This window comes from Arachis ipaensis, chromosome B8, assembly GCF_059453495.1.
Source record: "Arachis ipaensis isolate K30076 ecotype BB chromosome B8, ASM5945349v1, whole genome shotgun sequence".
NCBI classification, from domain to species: Eukaryota; Viridiplantae; Streptophyta; class Magnoliopsida; order Fabales; family Fabaceae; genus Arachis; species Arachis ipaensis.
The window spans coordinates 79,074,582-79,084,586 of NC_142443.1; the positions used below are offsets into that span (position 1 = coordinate 79,074,582).

Below are 10,005 nucleotides of genomic sequence, written 5' to 3' on the forward strand. Positions count from 1 at the left end.
TTCTCTTGTTCTTCTTCTGCAAACTTTCAAGTGAATTGTGATTTGAATCAAAGTTCTCTTCATTGCTTTCATCTTTAATTTTCCTGCATCTTGTTTGCTGTTGGATCAAGGAAGGGATTGAGATCTAGACTTGTTTTCTAGTCTCCTCTACCCCTGAGATCTTCAGCTTTCCTTTAGCTATTGAAATTGAGCTACATTTTACTTTCTATTTCATTCCTCTTCAATTTCCTTTCTGTTTTGATCTTGAGAGCAAGTGAGCTCTTGGTTTCCTTTCTGTTTTTACTATTTCATTTAAATTGTTAGGTTCTCTTTGAGAATTAAAAATTGATCTAAGTCTTCTAGCTGGTTTCCTCTTCTGCTATGTTTACTTTTCTGCAATTTCCTTTCCTGCATTTTGTACTTTCACATTTTTGTTCATATTGAGCTTGATTTAATTTTTTGCACATTTACATTTTCTGCAATTTAAATTTCCAGTTGCTTGCTCTATTTCTTTCTTTAATTTCTAGCACCCAACCCCCTTTACTTTTGATGCAATTTACATTTCTTGAAATTTAAGTTTCAGCTATTTTACTTTCTTGTTCTTTAAGTTACTTGCAATTTTACTTTCTGCCCTTTAAATTTTCTTGTCAATTACTTTCTGTTGGCTATATTTCATCCAATTTCACTTCAATGTTAGCTTGACTAAACTAATCACCCACTGAAGTTGCTTGATCCATCAATCCCTGTGGGATCGACCTCATTCTAAGTGAGTTTTACTACTTGATGCGACCCGGTACACTTGCCGGTGAGTTTTAGGTGTTGGAATTTTGATTCCAACCCATCATTAGCAAGCTTAGAGTGGATGTTCAAACCTTCAAACAGAAAGAAGGTGAATCCCTCTATGAAGCATGGGAGAGATATAAGCAACTGACCAAAAAGTGTCCTTCTGACATGCTTTCAGAATGGACCATCCTGGATATATTCTATGATGGTCTGTCTGAATTATCTAAGATGTCATTGGACCATTCTGTAGGTGGATCCATTCACCTAAAGAAAACGCCTGCAGAAGCTTAGGAACTCATTGACATGGTTGCAAATAACCAGTTCATGTACACTTCTGAAAGGAATCCTGTGAGTAATGGGACGCCTCAGAGGAAGGGAGTTCTTGAAATTGATGCTCTGAATGCCATATTGGCTCAGAAAAAAATGTTGACTCAACAGGTCAACATGATTTCTCAGAGTCTGAATGGATTGCAAAATGCATCCAACAGTACTAAAGAAGCATTTTCTGAAGAAGAAGCTTATGATCCTGAGAACCCTGCAATGGCAGAGGTGAATTACATGGGTGAAGCCTATGGAAACACCTATAATCCCTCATGGAGAAATCATCCAAATTTCTCATGGAAGGATCAATAAAAGCCTTAACAAGGCTTTAATAATGGTGGAAGAAACAGGTTTAGCAATAGCAAGCCTTTTCCATCATTTTCTCAGCAACAGACAGAGAATTCTGAGCAGAGTCTCTCTAACTTAGCAACCATAGTCTCTGATCAATCCAAAACTACTCTCAGTTTTATGAATGAGGCACGGTCCTCTATCAGAAATCTGGTGGCACAAGTGGGTCAGCTGAGTAAGAAAATCACTGAAACTCCTCCTAGTACTCTCCCAGGCAATACAGAACAAAATCCAAAAAGAGAGTGCAAGGCCATTGATTTGACCATCATGGCCAAACCTACAAGGGAGGAGGAGGACATGAATCCCAATGAGGAAGACCTCATGGGACATCCTCTGGACACTAAGGGGTTCCTCAATGAGGACCTGAAGGAATCTGAGACTCATACAGAGACCATAGAGATTCCATTCAACCTGTTTCTGCCCTTCATGAGCTCTGATGAGTATTCTTCCTCTGAAGAGGATGAAGACATTACTGAAGAGCAAGTTGCTAAGCACCTTGGTGCAATCATGAAGATGAATGCCAAATTATTTGGTAATGAGACTTGGAAAGATTAACCTCCCTTGCTCACCAATGAATTGAATGCATTGTATAGGCAGAAATTACCTCAAAAAAAAAAAAAAAACAGGATCCTAGTAACTTCTTAATACCCTGTAACATAGGTACCATGACCTCTGAGAAGGCTCTGTGTGACCTGGGGTCAGGCATTAACCTTATGCCACTCTCTGTAATGGAGAAACATGGGATCTTTGAGGTGCAAGCTGCCAGAATCTCATTAGAGATGGCAGACAACTCAAGAAAACAGGCTTATGGACTAGTAGAGGACGTGTTAGTAAAGGTTGAAGGCCTTTACATCCCTGCTAATTTCATAATCCTAGACACTGGGAAGGATGAAGATGAATCCATCATACTTGGAAGACCCTTCCTGGCCACAGCAAGAGCTGTGATTGATGTGGACAGAGGAGAGTTGGTCCTTCAATTGAATGAGGACTACCTTGTTTTTAAGACTCAAGGTTCTCCTTTTGTAACCATGGAGAGGAAGCATGAAAAGCTTCTCTCACTACAGAGTCAACCAAATCCCCCACAGTCAAACTCTAAGTTTGGTGTTAGGAGGCCACAACCAAACTCTAAGTTTGGTGTTGAACCCCCATATTCAAACTATAAGTTTGGTGTTGGGAGGTCCCAACAATGCTTTGAACATATGTGAGGCTCCATGAGAGCTCACTGTCAAGATATTGACATTAAAGAAGCGCTTGTTGGGAGGCAACCCAATTTTATTTAATTATATCTATTTATTTTCCATTTATATTTTATGTTTTCTTTAGGTTGATGATCATGTGAAGTCACAAAAACTACTGCAAATTCAAAAATGGAATGAAAAATAGCATTAAAAGTAGCACACAAATAAGCATCTGTCTGGCATTTAATGCCAGAAACAAGAATCAACCTGGCGTTAAACGCCAGAAACAGGCTACATTTGGGCGTTTAACGGCAAAAACAGGCAGCAGCCTGGCGTTAAACACCGGTATTGCATACAGAGGGCGTTTTGCACGCCTAAATGGAGTAGGGATGTTAAGTCCTTGACCCCTCTGGATCTGTGGACCCCACAGGATCCCCACCTACCCCACCGCTCCTTCTCTCCTCTTCACACCTTTTTATAACTCTCTTTCCCAAATACCCTTCACCAATCACCTCCATACCTCTTTCCTAAATACCCTTAACCAATCACATCCATCCACTCTTCCCCATAAACCTCACCTGCCTCCAAAATTCAAATCCTTTTTCCTCCCAAACCCAACCCTAATTGCCGAAACCTACCCTTCCCCCCACCTCTATATAAACCCCTTAACACTACTCCATTTTCACACATTACAACCACCACTTCTCCCCCTTGGCTAAATACACCTTCTCCCTCCATCTCCTCCATTTTCTTCTTCTTTTACTACTTTCTTTCTTCTGTTGCTCGAGAACGAGCAAACCTTTTAAGTTTGGTGTGGTAAAAGCATTGCTTTTTGTTTTTCCATAACCATCAATGGCACCTAAGGCCAGAGAAACCTCAAGAAAGAGGAAAGGGAAGGCAATTGCTTCCACCTCTGAGTCATGGGAGATGGAGAGATTCATCTCAAAGGTCCATCAAGACCACTTCTATGAAGTTGTGGCCAAGAAGAAGGTGATCCCTGAGGTCCCTTTTAAGCTCAAAAAGAGTGAATATCCGAAGATCCGACAAGAGATTAGAAGAAGAGGATGGCAAGTTCTCTCTAATCCTATTCAATAAGTCAGGATCTTAATGTTTCAAGAGTTCTATGCAAACGCATGCATCACTAGGAACCATGATCAAAGTAGGAACCCGAATCCAAAAAATTCGCTTACAATTCGGGGGAAATACTTAGATTTCAGTCCGGAAAATGTAAGGTTGGTGTTCAACTTGCCAATGATGCAAGAAAATGCACGCCCCTACACTACAAGGGTCAACTTTGATCAAAGGTTGGACCAAGTCCTCATGGACATATGTGTAGAAAGAGCTCAATGGAAAGTTGACTCAAGAGGCAAGCCGGTTCAATTGAGAAGACCGGACCTTAAGCCTGTGGCTAGAGGATGGTTGGAGTTCATTCAACGCTCAATTATTCCTACTAGCAACCGGTCTGAAGTTACTGTAGACCGGGCCATCATGATCCATAGTATCATGATTGGGGAGGAAGTGGAAGTACATGAGATTATACTTCAAGAACTCTACAAGGTGGCTGACAAGTCATCAATTTTGGCAAGGTTAGCCTTTCCTCACCTCATTTGCCACCTCTGCAATTCGGCTGGAATTGACATAGAGGGAGATATCTTCATTGATGAGGATAAGCCCATCACTAAGAAAAGAATGGAGCAAACAAGAGATCATGGACCTCAACAAGAGCATGAGGAAATTCCTCACCATGAAATCCCTGAGATGCCTCAAGGGATGCACTTCCCTCCAAGAAATTATTGGGAGCAAATCAACACCTCCCTAGGAGAATTAAGTTCCAACGTGGGACAACTAAGGATGGAACACCAAGAGCATTCCATCATTCTCCATGAGATTAGAGAAGATCAAAGAGCTATGAGGGAGGAGCAACAAAGGCAAGGAAGAGACATATAGGAGCTCAAGAGCACCATTGGTTCTTCAAGAAGAGGAAGACGCCACCCTTACTAAGGTGGACCCGTTCCTTAATCTCCTTGTTCTTATTTTTCTATTTTTCGGTTTTTGAGCCTTATGTTTTATTTATGTTTGTGTCTTATTACATGATCATTAGTGTCTAAGTGTCTATGTCTTAAACCTATGAGTGTCTTATGAGTCCATCACCTCTCTTAAATGAAAACTGTTCTAAAAACAAAAGAACAAGAAATACATGGTTTCGAATTCATCCTTGAAACTAGTTTAATTATTTTGATGTGGTGACAATACTTTTTGTTTTCTGAATGAATGCTTGAACAGTGCACATGTCTTTTGAATTTGTTTTTTATGAATGTTAAAATTGTTGGCTCTTGAAAGAATGATGAAAAGGAGAAATGTTATTTGATAATCTGAAAAATCATAAAATTGATTCTTGAAGCATGAAAAAGCAGTGAATACAAAAGCTTGCAGAAAAAAAGAAAAAAATGGCGAAAATAAAAGAAAAAGAAAAAAAAGAAAAAAGCAAGCAGAAAAAGCCAAGAGCTCTTTAAACCAAAAGGCAAGAGCAAAAAGCCAGTAACCCTTTAAACCAAAAGGCAAGGGTAATAAAAAAGATCCAAGGCTTTGAGCATTAGTGGATAGGAGGGCCCAAAAGGAATAAAATCCTGGCCTAAGCGGCTAAACCAAGCTGTCCCTAACCATGTGCTTGTGGCGTGAAGGTGTCAAGTGAAAACTTGAGACTGAGCGGTTAAAGTCGAGGTCCAAAGCAGAAAACAAAAAAGAGTGTGCTTAAGAACCCTGGACACCTCTAACTGGGGACTCTAGCAAAGCTGAGTCACAATCTGAAAAGGTTCACCTTGTTATGTGTCTGTGGCATTTATGTATCTGGTGGTAATACTGGAAAACAAAGTGTTTAGGGCCACGGCCAAGACTCATAAAGTAGCTGTGTTCAAGAATCAACATACTGAACTAGGAGAATCAATAACACTATCTGAATTCTGAGTTCCTATAGATGCCAATCATTTTGAACTTCAAAGGATAAAGTGAGATGCCAAAACTGTTCAAAGGCAAAAAACTACTAGTCCCGCTCATTTAATTGGAGCTAAGTTTCATTGATATTTTGGAATTTATAGTATATTCTCTTCTTTTTATCCTATTTGATTTTCAGTTTCTTGGGGACAAGCAACAATTTAAGTTTGGTGTTGTGATGAGCGGATAATTTATACGCTTTTTGGCATTGTTTTTACATTGTTTTTAGTATGATTTAGTTAGTTTTTAATATATTTTTATTAGTTTTTAAATAAAAATCACATTCTGGACTTTACTATGAATTTGTGTGTTTTTCTGGGATTTAAGGTAATTTCTGGCTGAAATTGAAGGACTTGAGCAAAAATCTGATTCAGAGGCTGAAGAAGGACTGCAGATGCTGTTGGATTCTGACCTCCCTCCACTCAAAGTAGATTTTCTGGAGCTACAGGAGTCCACATGGCGCGATCTCAGTTGCGTTAGAAAGTAGACATCCAGGTTTTTCCAGCAATATATAATAGTCCATACCTTGCCCAAGTTTAGACGACGTAAACTGGCATTCAACGCCAGCTTTCTGCCCTATTCTGGCGTTAAACGCCAGAAACAAGTTGCAAAGCAGAGTTAAACGCTAGAAACAAGTTACAAACTAGCGTTCAACTCCAAGGAAGACCACTACACGTGAAAGCTTCAATGCTCAGCCCAAGCACACACCAAGTGGGCCCGTAAGTGGATTTCTGCATCATTTACTCATTTCTGTAAACCCTAGTAACTAGTTTAGTATAAATAGGACTTTTTACTATTATATCTACATCTTCGGATCATCTCTGGAACACATTATGTAACTTTTATGTTCTGAGACCTCCATGGGAGGCTGGCCACTCGGCCATGTCTACCCTATTTTAACTTATGTATTTTCAACGGTAAAGTTTCTACACACCATAGATTAAGGTGTGGAGCTCTGCTGTTCCTCATGAATTAATGCAAAGTACTATTATTTTTCTATTCAATTCAAGCCTATTTTTCTCTAAGATATTCATTCCCACACAAGAAAATAATGAATGTGATGATTATGTGACGCTCATCACCATTCTCACTTATGAACGCGTGCCTGACAAACACTTCCGTTCTACATGAAAGCAAGCTTGAATGCATATCTCTCAGCCTCCTGATCTACGATCAGAGTCTTCGTGGTAAAGGCTAGAATTATTGGCGGCCATTCTTAAGATCCGGAAAGTCTAAACCTTGTCTGTAGTATTCCGAGTAGGATCTGGAAAGGGATGGCTGTGACGAGCTTCAAACTCGCGAGTGCTGGGCGTAGTGACAGATGCAAAAGGATTACTGAATCCTATTCCAGCATGATCGAGAACCGACAGATGATTAGCCGTGCAGTGACAGCGCATTTTGGACCATTTTTACTGAGAGGACGGGAAGTAACCATTGACAACGGTGATGCCCAACATACAGCTTGCCATGGAAAGAAGTATGAAGGATTGGATGAAGATAGTAGGAAAGCAGAGGTTCAGAAGGAACAAAAGCATCTCCATATGCTTATCTGAAATTCTCACCAATGAATGACATAAGTATTTCTATCCTATTTTATATTTTAATTATATTTTAATTATTAAAACTCTATAACCATTTGAATCCGCCTGACTGAGATTTACAAGGTGACCATAGCTTGCTTCAAGCCGACAATCTCCGTGGGATCGACCCTTACTCACGTAAAGTTTATTACTTGGACGACCCAGTGCACTTGCTGGTTAGTTGTGCGAAGTTGTGAAAAAGAACTAAGATTATGAACGTGCGTATTAAGATTTTGGCACCATTACCAAGGAATGAACAATCACGATTTCGTGCACCAAGTTTTTGGCGCCGTTGCCGGGGATTGTTCGAGTTTGGACAACTGACGGTTCATCTTGTTGCTTAGATTAGGTAATTTTCTTCTTGTTTCAACTTTTATTTTGTATTCAAAAAGTTTTCAAAAATTTTTTCTTTGTTTTCGTTTTTCTAAAAATAAATTTTTGAAAATCCAAAAAAATTATAAAATCATAAAATCAAAAATATTTTTGTGTTTCTTGTTTGAGTCTAGAGTCAATTTTTAAGTTTGGTGTCAATTGCATCTTTTTAATTTTCTAAAAAAAAAAATTTCGAAAATTCATGCATTGCATTTTTCATTATCTTCAAGTTGTTCTTGACAAGTCTTCTTGTTTGATCTTCATATTTTCTTGTTTTGTGTCTTTTGTTATTTTTCATATGCATTTTTGCATTCATAGTGTCTAAACATGAAAAATCTCTAAGTTTGGTGTCTTGCATGTTTTTCTTTTCTTGAAAATTTTTCAAAATAAGTTCTTGATGTTCATCATGATCTTCAAAGTGTTCTTGGTGTTCATCTTGACATTCATAGTGTTCTTGCATGCATTAGTTGTTTTGATTCATCATCTTTATGTTTTGCTTCAAATTGGTGTTTTTCTCTCTCCTCATAAAAAATCCAAAAAAAAAATATCTTTTTCTTATTTCTCTCATAAATTTTGAAATCTTTGGGTTGACTGAGTCAAAAATTTTTAAAAATAAGTTGTTTCTTGTCAAGTCAAGATTTCAATTTCAAAAATTTATCTTTTCAAAAATCTTTTTCAAAACCAAATCTTTTTCATGTTTTTCTTTGTTTTTCAAAAATTTTAAAAATTGTTTTTCAAAATCTTTTTCTTAATTTTATTTCATAATTTTCGAAAACTTTACTAACAATTAATGTGATTGATTCAAAAATTTGAAGTTTGTTACTTTCTTGTTAAGAAAGGTTCAATCTTTAAATTCTAGAATCATATCTTTTAGTTTCTTGTTAGTCAAGTAATCAATTTTAATTTTAAAAATTAAATCTTTTTAATTTCCTTTTTAAATCTTTTTCAAAATAAATTTTAATCATATCTTTTCCAATCATATCTTTTTCAAAAATATGATTTCAAAAATATTTTCTAACTTCCTATCCTTTCAAAATTGATTTTCAAATCTTTTTCAACTAACTAATTGAATTTTTGTTTGTTTTAAAATTCTTATCTTTTTCAAAACCACCTAACTAATTTTCTCTCTCTAATTTTCAAAAATCACCTTCCTCTTTTTCAAAATTCTTTTAATTAACTAATTGTTTCAAATTTTAATTTTAATTTTATTTCTTCTCTTAATTTTCGAATTTTAACTAATAATTAAAATAAAAACAAAAATATTTTTCTTCTCTTTTAGTTAGTATTCAAATTCCCTCTCTCTCATCTTTTTCTATTTATTTATTCATTTACTAACACTTCTTTTCATCTCAAAATTCAAACCCTCTCTTTTCCTCTATGTTCGAATTTTTCTCTTCTCCTTCTTCTATTCTTTTCTTCTTCTACTCGCATAAAAGAATCCCTATACTGTGACATAGAGGATTCCTCTTCTTTTCTGTTCTCTTCTTTTTCACATGAGCAGGAGCAAGGATAATAACATTCTTGTTAAAGCTAATCCGGAACCTGAAAGGACTCTGAAGAGGAAGTTGAGAGAAGCTAAAACACAACACTCTGAAAAGGACTTTACTGAAATTTTCGAAAAAAGAAGTAGAGATGGCCGAAACCAATAACAATGGTGGAGGTACAAGGAAGATGCTTGGTGACTTTACTGCACCAAATTCCAACTTCCATGGAAGAAGCATCTCAATCCCTGCCATTGGAGCAAACAATTTTGAGCTAAAGCCTCAATTAGTTTCTCTGATGCAACAGAATTGCAAGTTTTATGGACTTCCATTAGAAGATCTTTTTCAGTTCTTAACTGAATTCTTACAGATATGTGATACTGTTAAGACCAATGGGGTTGATCCCGAGGTCTACAGGCTTATGCTTTTCCCGTTTGCTGTAAGAGACAAAGCTAGAGTATGGTTAGACTCTCAACCTAAAGATAGCCTGAACTCTTGGGATAAGCTGGTCACGGCTTTCTTAGCCAAGTTCTTTCCTCCTCAAAAGCTTAGCAAGCTTAGAGTGGATGTTCAAACCTTCAAACAGAAAGAAGGTGAATCCCTCTATGAAGCTTGGGAGAGATACAAGCAACTGACCAAAAAGTGTCCTTCTGACATGCTTTCAGAATGGACCATCCTGGATATATTCTATGATGGTCTGTCTGAATTATCTAAGATGTCATTGGACCATTCTGCAGGTGGATCCATTCACCTAAAGAAAACGCCTGCAGAAGCTCAGGAACTCATTGACATGGTTGCAAATAACCAGTTCATGTACACTTCTGAAAGGAATCCTGTGAGTAATGGGACGCCTCAGAGGAAGGGAGTTCTTGAAATTGATGCTCTGAATGCCATATTGGCTCAGAACAAAATATTGACTCAACAGGTCAACATGATTTTTCAGAGTCTGAATGGATTACAAAATGCATCCAA

The 10,005-nt window shown here is 37.4% G+C and overlaps 2 non-coding genes across 2 annotated transcripts; both read right to left on the minus strand.

The window, feature by feature from the left end:
- Positions 1-828: 828 nt before the first annotated feature.
- LOC148548557 (small nucleolar RNA R71) lies at positions 829-936 on the minus strand. The gene has a single exon (XR_015898942.1). It is a non-coding gene; the product is annotated as a small nucleolar RNA R71 (small nucleolar RNA).
- An 8,650-nt stretch (positions 937-9,586) lies between these two features.
- Positions 9,587-9,694, minus strand: LOC148548558 (small nucleolar RNA R71). The gene has a single exon (XR_015897151.1). It is a non-coding gene; the product is annotated as a small nucleolar RNA R71 (small nucleolar RNA).
- Between the last annotated feature and the right edge of the window lie 311 nt (positions 9,695-10,005).